Raw genomic sequence first — 14,374 nt, forward strand, 5'->3', positions numbered from 1 at the left:
GGTGAGACCGATTTTGGTAATTAGCTAACCAGAGAGTTGGTCAGGCAAACTCGGTGGGACCGATTTGCTCTTTCGGTGAGACCGAAAAGTTACAAAAAGGAAACACTGAATTTACATTGCAATCTCGGTGGGACCGATCCGCTCTTTCGGTGAGACCGAAAAGTTACGAAAAGGAAACAGAGAGTTTGCAATCCCATCTCGGTGAGACCGAGATCCCTATCGGTAGAACCGAATTGCTAGGGTTTGGTAGTGGCTTATGACAAGTGAAACTCGGTGGCGCCGGATAGAAAGAATCGGTAGGACCGAGTTTGGCTTAGGGTTTAGGTCATATGTGGATATGGGAAAGTAGTTGAGGGTTTTGGAGCATATCACTAAGCACATGAAGCAAGAGGCTCATTAAGCAACACCTCATCCCTCCTTGATAGTATTGGCTTTTTCTAAAGACTCAATGTGATCTTGGATCACTAAAATATAAAATGAAGAGTCTTGAGCTTTTGAGCTTGAGCCAATCCTTTGCCCTTAGCATTTTGAGGGTTCCACTTTCACATCCATGCCATGCCAATCATTGAGCTTTCCTGAAATAGTCATCTTGGAATAGCATTAGCTCAATGAGCTATATGTTGTTATGAATTACCAAAACCACCTAGGGATAGTTGCACTTTCAGAAGCACAGTAAAGAAAGAGAACCATGGGTTCAAAAACCCATTCCTTTTCCTCCTAAACCATCCAAGAAAAAGGATGATGAGGATTTTGAGCGCTTTGCTGAAATGATTAGACCTATCTTTTTGTGTATGCGTTTGACTGATATGCTTAAAATGAATCCTTATGCTAAGTACATGAAAGATATTGTTGCTAATAAAATAAAGATACCGAAAGCTGAAATTTCCACCATGCTTGCTGATTATACTTTTAAGGGTGGAATACCTAAGAAACTAGGAGATTCAGGAGTACCAAGTATACCAGGCTTCATTAAAAAAACTATGTTAAAACTGCTTTATGTGATCTTGAAGCTGGTGTTAGAGTTGTGCCTCTCTCTTTATATTGTAGACTTAATTTGAATAAGTTGACACCAACTGAAGTATCTTTGCAAATGGCCGATAAATCAACTTCTATACTGTGACACCCAGATAATTGAGCTACAGTAACCACATAGTAATGGTGCCATGTCATCGCCATTAATTTTCTAAACCTCACTTTGATCCAAACCGTTAGTCAAATTCAAACTTCAATAGCAAGTGAATTTATTACTTCTTCAAAAATTAAATTAAAAATGTAGGATTGGTTGCAAATATTCACTGAATAATTATCATAGTGTAACCAACACTTAATAAAATAATTTAAATTCCCAGAAACATTTAAATGGGAGGCCCGGACAATATTTTAATTGCTTTTAATTTATATATACAATTCAAAGTATTGTTAAATAAATTCCATACTTTTAGAGGCAGTGTCTAAATCTGCAATGCTAATTAAGGACCAAGTATTATATTTTATAAAACTAGTATACTTTTAAAAATAAAAGCAAAGCGAAAAAATGAATAAATAAGTAAAGGCAGAAAATAAAGAGAAAAGAGAAACCCTTCCCCCGGGCCACTTGGCCCATCTAGCTAAACAACCAGCCCAACCCACACCCCCACTCATCCCCCTCCTCACGCTACAGGAGCAGGGGAGCCGTGGCGGGCATCCATGGCGCCCCGGCCAGGTGCCAGGCATCCCGCGGCTCCCCCTGTTGGTTAAGAGCGCCCCCAGCGGCCTCCCTCCCCTCTGGAACCCTAGCCCCCAAAATTTCCCCTCCTCCTCTCGTGCTTCTCCTCTGTTCCTCGAGCACGAGCAGCCGTCAACGCGCCATCGCCGCTGTCGCGGCCACCGTCGTCACGTACGCGCGGGAGGACATCCAGGAGGTCCAGCGTGGCCGTCTTCATCCGTCCCGAGCATCAACTCGAGCAGAGCCGCCTCATACGCTCGACATCGAGCTCATCTTCGCCGCGTGCATCGCCGGCCGCCATCATCGTTTACCTCGTCTCCGGTCCACCCCGACCGTCCCCGAGCGCGCCAATGGACTCGTGGTGAGGAAATCCTCCGGATCCCCCTTCCTCTGCCCCGACCCGGTCGTCGTTTGCTGTCCCCAAGCCTATCTGATCTCGCGCGAACGTGTATGTACGAGTGTGCGTGCTCTAAGCCTTGCGCTGCTGCTGCTCTTTGCTGACCGCGCCGCTACTACAGCCGCTTGCGCTGCACTGGTGCCGCTCCTGCGTACCAGCTGTTGCCACTCGCGCTGCCCGCATGCGCCGCGCGCACCTGCTACTCTGCTGCTGTTGCGAGGCGCTGCTGCCTGCTTGCTGTTGTTGCGGCTGCTCACTGCTGCTCTTGCCAAGCTGCTGCTCCTGCTACTATGCTGCTCCTCACCACTGCTGTTGCCTTGGCTGCTACGGCCGCTACTACCGATGCTGCCACCAGGAACTCCTAGCCGGCCATGGAGCTCATGCTCCTTGTGCCCAACCGTGGTGGCCGGTCCAATTAGTTTAGCTTTAATCAGACTAACTAACCCCCTATGACATGTGGAGCCCCTACAGCTAATTTATCTAATTGACTAGAATAGTTTAGTTGCTGACTATGGCATGTGGGACCCCTCCACCACTAATTCAACTAGTTTAAATAGTTTATTAACCCATAAGTCATTGACAGGTAGGACCCACTTGCACTATTCACCTGTTGACTAGTCAAATGTTGATTTGGTCAACAAGGCCCCTGGACCCCACCTGTCATGCTTAGTGGCTAGCTGCTGCTGTGTATAAATAGAATCATCACTATTTAAATTTGAATTAAATAATTAAAACAATTTCATAATATTATTTAAATCTGTGAAAAATCTTAGAAAATAAACTGTATCTCGGATGAAAAAGTTTTATACATGAAAGTTGCTCAGAACGATGAGACGAATCCGAATATGCAATTCATTCGTCCGTCACACATCTCTAGCATAGCAAACATGCAATTTTCCCCCCTCCGGTCCGTTTGTCCGAAAACGCGAAACACCGGGAATACTTTCCCGGATGTTTCCCCCCTTCGTCGGTATCACCTACTACCGCGTTAGGGCACACCTAGCACCCCGTATTGCCCTATTATGCTTTGTGATGCTTTGATTGCTCTGTTATTTATTGTGTTCCCCATCCGTTATTTCTTTCCGGTAGACCCCGAGACTGCTGCCGATGCCCCCGTGATCGACTACATCGACGACGACCTCTCCTTGCCAGAGCAACCAGGCAAGCCCCCCTTTGATCATCCCGATATCGCCCATTCAATTCTCTCATGCTTGCATTAGATTTTGCTACTGTTATTGCTTGCTCCTATTCTGATGCATAGCCTTCTTTTGTAACCTGCTTATTGTTACCTACCTGCTTATCCTAAACTGCTTAGTATAGGTTGGTTAGTGATCCATCAGTGACGCCCACGTTGTCCTTGTTGCCCCTGCTTCATCATTGAAGACCCGATCAACGGGATTGAAGACCAGGCCCCGGCACCGCACATCACTTTTCTCTTAGTTTCTCGACACTACTAGGTTACTATCGAGTGTCGAGGGTGAGAACTCTACATCACTTCTGAAGTTAACCCTGTAGCGTAGCTATTCGGTCGTGGTCATCGAGGGTGATTCCGCCTTAACCACTTCCGATACGACTCTGTCGTGCAACCCCTCAAGTGTGAACCTCGGGGGTGGTTCCTCTTACATTCACCTTGATGATTACATTGAGTGGAATTCACCGGGGGTGATTCCTCGGGTTTTCCCCTTGATGTTTGGACACACCGTTACTATGGTTACTATGACCTTACACTGAACCATGTTACTAAAGACGGGTCGGCCCTGAGGGGTACCCGCGCGAGCTTAATTGCGAGTGATGTAGAGACGGGTTGACCTGGAGGGTGCCCGCGAGATAATTACGAGGCGTGGCCGGGCATTCCTAGCCCTTGCCGCAAGTCCTCGAGATGGGGCAACGGGGTCACATCTTTCGTGAGTCTCTGCTTGTTACCACGCGTTCATATTCCACTATGATTTGGATATTTGATCCGAGGGGCCTCTGGCCTGATAACATTAACCATCACGTGGGCATAGTATGGGTGTTCTGCGTACATCAGCCGAAGCTTAATAGACGTCAGTGACTGAGCGGCGCGCGCCGGGTTGGACTGCGTAACCTCCTGCCTTGTTGAAGGAGGTAGCTAGGTCTGCTCACCGGCCGTGTTCGCAATGTGCAGGAGTTTTCGGGGAGATGGCCCATGACCCCTGGGGGCAAAGGTTTAGTCCGGCATGCTGACCTCTCTATTAAGCCTAGGTCGGGTTGCGGTGTATTGTTTGGCCGAGGCCGGGCATGACCCAGGAAAGTGTGTCCGGTCGGAGTTAATCGAGCGTGGTGGGTAAGTTGGTGCACCCCTGCAGGGAAGAAAACATCTATCGATAGCATGTCCTATGGTAACGGACACTTGGAGTTGTATCCCGATCGATACAACTAGAACTGGATACTTGAGATGAGACTTGGATATGAGGTGATATATGGATAGTATGGCTCTGGGATTGCTTTCTCGCAGGGAGTCGAGAGAGGATCTTTGTCCGAGGTTGATAACACTACTATTACTTTACTTTATGCTACTCTACTCCCTCCTGTTGCTGCAAGATGGTGGTTTCCAGAAGATGCTAGTCTTCGATAGGACTAGAGCTTCTCTCTATTCTGGCATTTCTGCAGCCCAGTCCACATATACAACCTTCCTTTGATAATGTTGCATATGTAGTGTAGATCCTTGCTTGCGAGTACTTTGGATGAGTACTCACGGTTGCTTTGCTCCCCCTTTCCCCCTTCTTTTTTCTGGTTGATGCAACTAGATGTGGGAGCCCAGGAGCCAGATGCCACCGTTGATGCCTACTACTACGTGAAGACCGCCAACGACCAGGACTAGTTAGGAGGCTCCCAGGCAGGAGGCCTTGCCCTTTCGATCGTAGATACTTTTATGCTAGCCTTCTTAAGGCAAACTTGTCTAACTTATGTATGTACTCAGATATTGTTGCTTCCGCTAACTCTTGTGTATTCGAGCTTATGTATTCGAGCCCTCGAGGCCCCTGGCTTGTAATATAAAGTTTGTATTATTTTAATTTGTGTCTAGAGTTGTGTTGTGATATCTTTCCGTGAGTCCTTGATCTTGATCGTACACATTTGCGTGTATGATTAGTGTACGGTCAAATCGGGGGCGTCACAAATTGGTATCAGAGTGGACTGCCTATAGGTAGCCCCCTTTCCAACTCCTTGGCCGAAGTTGAGTCTAGTCACCAAAAAACTTTTACTAACATGGCTGTGTGTCTTACGGGCCCACGTCGCCATTGGGTGGTATTAGGATCTTTTATTCCTCGTCTATACTCTGGGACTCTGATCTCTCTTCCTTTCGGGTTAAACGATTTTGCTAACTCTAACGTTAGGATCTCGTAACTACTTCTACCCGGAGAGCCCCCTTATTTCAGATGATCGCCTGCTGCATCAGAAGATTCCGAAGATACTCTACGATATTCTCTCGAGACTTTGTGCCTGTTGCCTTTGCAATTCCCTACCAGCGAAATATCCTTATGGATAACTACACACACTTGCCAATCTTACATTCTATCCCATTGATCTTGTTATTACAAGATGCCCTGAACTGCTCTCCTTTTTCCGAGAATCCTTTGAGCTTACTGCCTTGCAGTTCCTTGTCATCTGAATACCCCTACGGATAACCTCGTGCACCTATCGAGTATCCGCTCATCCTCAGTTGACTCATGTACTTCACAAAAGTCTTCGTAGTACCATTCGTTCTTGTGAAAATCCTCAACAGCCTATGTTCTTGAATTTCTTGCTTGCTTGCATTATGGTTAATACCATAAGTCTAGTAATCTTATTGTCATCCTTTGTCATTATCATTTTGAGTCCGTTGATACAATATGTTGTGAATGCTCGCAACCCTCAATCAGATCCTAGAATTTATCCTTTCGGCACAAACGTCATTTTAACATGTGCTAGATCTCGACCAATCAAATCGCCATCGATTGTACCCCTATGGCTATTCTACCTATCCATCCCTAATCAGAGCATTGCTTCTGATCCCTTGTCTTGGAATTCATAATTCCTTTGCAATTGAGCTTTGAGTTAGTCAGTTGTTTCTATAATCTGATCTCCTTGCATTCTTTCTTCCTCTGGTTGAATATTGATGCTCACATCAGATCCCTTGTGGGCCACCAGATTTATCCGACAACATCCTTCATATTCAATAAGCTTGTGAGCTTTTCCTCGGAGACATAATGCTTTTGGTAAATTGTATCCTCCGCTTTCTCAAGCATGCTCTACTACCGAGCTTGTGTTATTTATTCTCGAAATTTATGATATATGTTCCTAAGATGCCCCGATGGGTTGAACCTATGCTTTCACTAATCCGTGCGAACTCAAGAGTTTTCACGAGTCATACTCTTCTGGTGTTTTTCCAGATCAATTTTCAACACTACAACTTCATCGAAAGTGAGAAGTGAATGGAAGGTTATGCATTGAAGAAGTGGGAGTCGACCTTGAACTTGTGTTCATGCCCATGGACCCGATGTGGAACTTATCATGGAAGCTTCTTGTGATAATAATAATCCCCTTATTATAAGTTCATCTAGTAATCTATGTTTGGTCCTTAACAACCGTGGTTCTGACCATGATTGTTCCCCTTTGATTCCATTTCTCGGACAAGTTAAGGCACTTGTCTTCAGCAGATCGATACATCTCAGCAACCTCTATTTTGATCTTCCTTCGAGTACTACCCTCCGGTGTCTCGAGAATAACAAAGAACTGTGTTGCTTCCTATGAGTCTTCATCTGGTATTGCTCCTTAGCGATTTCAGGTTGCCCCGGGTTCCGAGTTATTGGTCACTCGAGAACACCGATAAGTGAACCGATTCCACACTCCGATTCAATAGCTCTAAGCTATTTTCGTTGCTTACGAGTTTAATAATCCTTCAAGTCATTCCTAGCATGATCGACTATATCATTATCGTGCTAAATTTTAACTGTGCTACCTGACCCTTATTCCCGGAGCACAACTTTTCGACGATGAGCGAAGCTTACGTCGATCTTCCTCATCTTATCATTTCACCTCGAACAACAAGCTTGACTTCGTGCTTGTGTCGAATCCGTGGTTATCATAGCCTTTCACTCCATCCTTCCTTTTCTGCTCGATGGCATCTTCATAGAGTCTCTCGACAAAATTTGTCGTGATCACCGTCAACACTTTGGCTTCTTCAGAGATGTTAATTGAATTCATGGCTAGAAATACCATCCCTGCCCCTCGATGATTTGTGATATCATCAATGACATCTTGACTTTCTAACACAGACCTGGTTGTGCTTGGTTATTCCTTACGTTCTGAGATATCTTGGAATTGTTTCTCGGTATCTCTTGAGATCTTCGAACCCAATCTTTACTTGACACCATCTCATTGCTGCATCGAAGCATGACTGTGGTATTCCGAATATCAACAAGAACATCGGAAGGATAATACAAAATGTTTCTCGTTCAATTACCCTCACACCGTTGTATGGGTAATATCAAGATTCTTTCCTCTCCCCATTATCTAGATGCTTTTGAACTTACTATCCTATCATGTATGTCATGCTCCGCTTTTCATTGGGAAGGATATACTCCCAACTTTTATGTGTAAACACATCTTCCTTTCCATTGGGTTGTTTGATTTGATAATCATATTTTCCTTTCCATTGGTTTGTTTAACGTTTCTTGTAATCTAACTTATTCGAGCAGAGGTAATTCTCTGCTTAGGTAAACACCTTGGTGTACAACTCTGTCAGTAAGACCCTGTTACTATTGTTGTTAACATTCCGATAACCGCCGGTGGACGAGAACTTTGCCTATTGGCCTGCCTCGCTTCAACGAGCAGGAAAATGGCTCTCTTCGTCCCTCGCCCTTGGTACCGATGTTGTTGTCGACATAACTGACAGATTATTATCTGACATGCCTTACTATCATGACCATGCAAGATGTCATCCCCCTTTCTACCTTTAACCCACATGGTGGGCCCGTAACCCATAGGTCCGAGGATCGAAACCTGACTCTCCTGTATATCTTTGATTCTGAAATATTCTTGCATTTGGCTTTGTATCGTGTCATGAGCCACCTTTTGGGAGATGATCTATTCCCGATGCGCTGAACCCCTTTCTCACACTCTGTTCAGGTATCAAACATTTGTCCATTCGCTTGAAACTTTCTATTCTACCTTCATACTTGCTCTCGATGTTTTATTAAGTTTCAACTAGAGAGAGGCCTCTATGCCACGCTCAATGCGATAGCCCCCAGGTACCTATCTTGTGTTGACTTCCGTCCTTCCCGAGTCTTTCCCCCATACTACACCCCTTAAATCTCGGGACGAGATTTCTTGTAGTGGAGGAGAATTGTGAAACCCAGATAATTGAGCTACAGTGATCACACAGTAATGGTGCCATGTCATCGCCATTAATTTTCTAAACCTCACTTTGATCCAAACCGTTAGTCAAATTCAAACTTAAATAGCAAGTGAATTTATTACTTCTTCAAACATTAAATTAAAAATATAGGGTTGGTTGCAAATATTCACTAAATAATTATCATAGTGTAACCAACACTTAATAAAATAATTTAAATTCCCAGAAACATTTAAATGTGAGGCCCGAACAATATTTTAATTGTTTTTAATTTATATATACAATCCAAACTATTGTTAAATAAATTCCATACTTTTAGAGGCAGTGTCTAAATCTGCAATGCTAATTAAGGACCAAGTCTTATTTTTTATAAAACTAGTATACTTTTAAAAATATAAGCAAAACGAAAAAAATGAATAAATAAGTAAAGGCAGAAAATAAAGAGAAAAGAGAAACCCTTCCCCCGGGCCACTTGACCCATCTAGCTAAACAACCAGCCCAACCCACACCCCTACTCATCCCCCTCCTCACGCTCGAGGAGCAGGGGAGCCGTGGCGGGCATCCATGGCGCCCCGGCCAGGTGCCAGGCATCCCGCGGCTCCCCCTGTTGGTTAAGAGCGCCCCCAGCGGCCTCCCTCCCCTCTGGAACCCTAACCCTCAAAATTTCCCCTCCTCCTCTCGCGCTTCTCCTCTGTTCCTCGTGCACGAGTTGCCGTCAACGCGCCATCGCCGCTGTCGCGGCCACCGTCGTCACCTACACGCGGGAGGACGTCCAGGAGGTCCAGCGTGGTCGTCTTCGTCCGTCCCGAGCATCAACTCGAGCAGAGCCACCTCATACGCTCGACATCGAGCTCATCTTCGCCGCGTGCATCGCCGGCCGCCATCATCGTTTACCTCGTCTCCGGTCCACCCCGACCGTCCCCGAGCGCGCCAATCGACTCGTGGTGAGGAAATCCTCCGGATCCCCCTTCCTCTGCCCCGACCCGGCCGTCGTTTGCTGTCCCCAAGCCTATCTGATCTCGCGCGAATGTGTATGTACGAGTGTGCGTGCTCTAAGCCTTGCGCTGCTGCTGCTCTTTGCTGACCGCGCCGCTACTACAGCCGCTTGCGCTGCACTGGTGCCGCTCGTGCGTACCAGCTGTTGCCGCTCGTGCTGCCCGCATGCGCCGCGCGCACCTGCTACTCTGCTGCTGTTGCGAGGCGCTGCTGCCTGCTTGCTGTTGCTGCGGCTGCTCACTGCTGCTCTTGCCAAGCTGCTGCTCCTGCTACTATGCTGCTCCTCACCACTGTTGTTGCCTTGGCTGCTACAGCCGCTACTGCCGATGCTGCCACCAGGAACTCCTAGCCGGCCATGGAGCTCATGCTCCTTGTGCCCAACCGTGGCACAACCAATACATATGGCCGGTCCAATTAGTTTAGCTTTAATCAGACTAACTAACCCCCTATGACATGTGGAGCCCCTGCAGCTAATTTACATAATTGACTAGAATAGTTTAGTTGCTGACTATGGCATGTGGAACCCCTCCACCACTAATTCAACTAGTTTAAATAGTTTATTAACCCATAAGTCATTGACAGGTAGGACCCACTTGCACTATTCACCTGTTGACTAGTCAACTATTGATTTGGTCAACAAGGCCCCTGGACCCCACCTGTCATGCTTAGTGGCTAGCTGCTGTTGTGTATAAATAGAATCAGCACTATTTAAATTCGAATTAAATAATTAAAACAATTTCATAATATTATTTAAATCTTTGAAAAATCTTAGAAAATAAACCGCATCTCGGATGAAAAAGTTTTATATATGAAAGTTGCTCAGAACGACGAGACGAATCCGAATACGCAGTCCATTCGTCCGCCACACATCTCTAGCATAGCAAACATACAACTTTCCCCCCTCCGGTCCGTTTGTCGGAAAACGCGAAACACCGGGAATACTTTCCCGGATGTTTCCCCCTTCGCCGGTATCACCCACTACCGCGTTAGGGCACACCTAGCACCCCGTATTGCCCTATTATGTTCTGTGATGCTTTGATTGCTCTGTTATTTATTGTGTTCCCCCTCTGTTACTTCTTTTCGGTAGACCTCGAGACCGCTGCCGATGCCCCCGTGATCGACTACATCGACGACGACTTCTCCTTGCCAGAGCAACCAGGCAAGCCCCCCCTTTGATCATCCCAATATCGCCCATTCCATTCTCTCATGCTTGCATTAGATTTTGCTACTGTTATTGCTTGCTCCTATTCTGATGCATAGCCTTCTTTTGTAACCTGCTTATTGTTACCTACCTGCTTATCCTAAACTGCTTAGTATAGGTTGGTTAGTGATCCATCAGTGACGCCCACGTTGTCCTTGTTGCCCCTGCTTCATCATTGAAGACCCGATCAACGGGATTGAAGACCAGGCCCCGGCACCGCACATCACTTTTCTCTTAGTTTCTCGACACTACTAGGTTACTATCGAGTGTCGAGGGTGAGAACTCTACATCACTTCTGAAGTTAACCCTGTAGCGTAGCTATTCGGTCGTGGTCATCGAGGGTGATTCCGCCTTAACCACTTCCGATACGACTCTGTCGTGCAACCCCTCAATTGTGAACCTCGGGGGTGGTTCCTCTTACGTTCACCTTGATGATTACATTGAGTGAAATTCACCGGGGGTGATTGCTCGGGTTTTCCCCTTGATGTTTGGACACACAGTTACTATGGTTACTATGACTTTACACCGAACCATGTTACTAAAGACGGGTCGGCCCTGAGGGGTACCCGCGCAAGCTTAGTTGCGAGTTATGTGGCGACGGGTTGACCTGGAGGGTGCCCGCGAGATAATTATGAGGCGTGGCCGGGCATTCCTAGCCCTTGCCGCAAGTCCTCGAGACGGGGCAACGGGGTCACATATTTCGTGAGTCTCTGCTTGTTACCGTGCGTTCCTAATCCACTACGATTTGGATATTTGATCCGAGGGGCCTCTGGCCTGATAGCACTAACCATCACGTGGGCATAGTATGGGCGTTCTGCGTCGTATACATCAGCCGAAGCTTAATAGACGTCAGCGACTGAGCGGCGTGCGAGGTAGCTAGGTCTGCTCACCGACCGTGTTCGCAACGTGCAGGAGTTTCCGGGAGATGGCCCATGACCCCTGGGGGCATAGGTTTAGTCTGACGTGCTGACCTCTCTATTAAGCCTAGGTCGGGTTGCGGCGTATTGTTTGGCCGAGGCCGGGCATGACCCGAGAAAGTGTGTCCGGACGGAGTTAATCGAGCGTGGTGGGTAAGTTGGTGCACCCCTGCAGGGAAGAAAACATCTATCGATAGCCTGTCCTACGGTAATGGACACTTGGAGTTGTATCCCGATCGATACAACTAGAACTGGATACTTGAGATGAGACTTGGATATAAGGTGATAAATGGATACTATGGCTCTAGGATTGCTTTCTCGTAGGGAGTCGAGAGAGGATCTCTGGCCGAGGTTGATAACACTACTACTACTTTACTTTATGCTACTCTACTCCCTCCTGTTGCTGCAAGATGGTGGTTTCCAGAAGATGCTAGTCTTCGATAGGACTAGACCTTCTCTCTATTCTGTCATTTCTGCAGCCCAGTCCACATATACAACCTTCCTTTGATAATGTTGCATATGTAGTGTAGATCCTTGCTTGCGAGTACTTTGGATGAGTACTCACGGTTGCTTTGCTCCCCCTTTCCCCCTTTCTTCTTCTTTCTGGTTGATGCAACCAGATGTCGGAGCCCAGGAGCCAGATGCCACCGTTGATGCCTACTACTACGTGAAGACCGCCGACGACCAGGAGTAGTTAGGAGGCTCCCAGGCAGGAGGCCTTGCCCTTTCGACCGTAGATGCTTTTATGCTAGCCTTCTTAAGGCAAACTTGTCTAACTTATGTCTGTACTCAGATATTGTTGCTTCCGCTAACTCTTGTGTATTCGAGCCCTCGAGGCCCCTGGCTTGTAATATAAAGCTTGTATTATTTTAATTTGTGTCTAGAGTTGTGTTGTGATATCTTCTCGTGAGTCCTTGATCTTGATTGTACACATTTGCGTGTATGATTAGTGTACGGTCAAATCGGGGGCGTCACATATACCTGTCGGTATTTGTGAGGATGTGCCTGTTGTGGATGCAAATGTTACTATTTTAACGGACTTTATTATTCTTGATATTCCCGAGGATGATAGTATGTCTATTATTCTTGGAAGACCCTTTTTGAATACTGCAGGGGCTATTATTGATTGCAACAAAGGCAATGCACTTTTCATGTTATATGTTAATGGTAATGAGCATACGGTACACTTTCCGAGGAAACAATCTCAAGTCCACAGTATCAATTCTATTGGAAAAATTCCAACAATTACTATTGGAGGTTTTGAATTTCCTCTTCGTAATGCCAACAAGAAATATGATATTCTTATTGTTGGGGATGTGCATATCCCCGTTGAGGTAACCTAGTGTTATTTGAAATTTCACCGGTTTCATGCGATTCGGAATGAGTTTGTCAACAAGACTTGATCAACCTTATTAGTGGATTCTTTTTGATGAGCACGAGATGGATGAAGTTAGGAAGCACAACCTTCTGTACCCTTTTTTTACTTTTTGTTATTTATATTAAATAAAGTAAAGTAGTATTTTTTATCTGTTTTCTGAATTATCCTTGCAATAAAAAATAACCCGAAAATAAAAGTTCTCCAAATGCCCTGAAAATTTAATATGATTTTTTCTAGAATATTTAAGAATTATTGGCACTGAGAACACACCAGGGGGACTCACCATGTGCCCACGAGGGTGGAGGGCGCTCCCACCCCCCTAGGCGCGCCCCTACCTCGTGGACCCCACGTGGGTCCCCTCCACTTATTCTTGCACCCACATACTTCGTCTTCCTCCAGAAAAAATCATCCACCAGCTCAAATCCGTGTTCTAGCTCATCTTGCTGCCATTTTCTATCTCCTTGCTCAAAGCTCCATTCACAAAACTGTTTTCGGGGATCGTTCCTCGGTATGTGACTCCTCCATTAGTTTTTGTTCTAGTGCTTTATTTATTGCAAATTTTTGCTGCTTAGGTGACCCTGTTCTTGAGCTTGCATGTCAAATTTATGTGGTCAAAAGTAGTTTTAATGTATGATATAGCCTCTAGACACTTGTAGGAGTAGTTGTTATCAATCTTGTTGAGTTTGGTTCACTTTTATTTTAAGTTACTAAATTTTTTAGAAATTTTCAGAAAAAGATGAAGAGATTTTTAGGGGCTCATCGAGCCGAAGCTCGAAGGATAAGCAAAGTGAAGAGAATAAGAAGCCCAAGTATAATCTCCCTCGTACTGCGGAGGTTCGGCCGTGTGAATGACCTTGTGATGAGTTCTTGAGAGAAGCCGGGATTTATGAAGATTTTTATTACTTGGCCGAGAATGCAGGCCTCACCGACTTTCTCCACGACCAGCGTGAACAGTATCTCGTACTCACCAATATTTTTGTGCAAAATTTTCATTTCCATGCTAGGAGATCGCCACCTTCGGTGGAATTTTATTTATATGATGAGCATAAGGAGATGTCACTTTATGATTTTTGCCGGGTTTGTAGGATACCCTTTGAGGGTAGCATAGAGGAACCACATCATAATGATGTGGAAGGATTCATTGATATGATTGTTGTAGGGGAAACGAGGAAAGTTTCCGATGCAAGAATTACTAGTATACATTTTCCTATTCTACATTACTTCGCAATATTTGCTAGTAGATGCTTAATTGGTCGCGGGAACCGTGGAAATCTTAGTGCCCTTGATATTTTTATTTTGTGCCATGCTTTGTTTCGTGATACCATTTTTTACTTTAGGCGCTATTGTTGCTAAACGGTTAAATCTGAACCGTGCGAAGGGTCCCGTCTTGGGAGGCATCTTCGCCTCGTGCCTTGCTGCACACTT

The 14,374-nt window shown here is 45.7% G+C and overlaps 1 long non-coding RNA gene across 1 annotated transcript; it reads left to right on the forward strand.

The window, feature by feature from the left end:
* The first annotated feature begins 1,608 nt into the window (after positions 1–1,608).
* Positions 1,609–12,454, forward strand: LOC147979702 (uncharacterized). The gene is made up of 3 exons (XR_015618955.1): positions 1,609–2,066; positions 3,192–3,263; positions 12,192–12,454. It is a non-coding gene; the product is annotated as an uncharacterized LOC147979702 (long non-coding RNA).
* Positions 12,455–14,374: the final 1,920 nt, after the last annotated feature.

Source organism: Triticum urartu, chromosome 3A, assembly GCF_056163025.1.
Source record: "Triticum urartu cultivar PI428250 chromosome 3A, HENAU_Tu73, whole genome shotgun sequence".
NCBI lineage: Eukaryota > Viridiplantae > Streptophyta > Magnoliopsida > Poales > Poaceae > Triticum > Triticum urartu.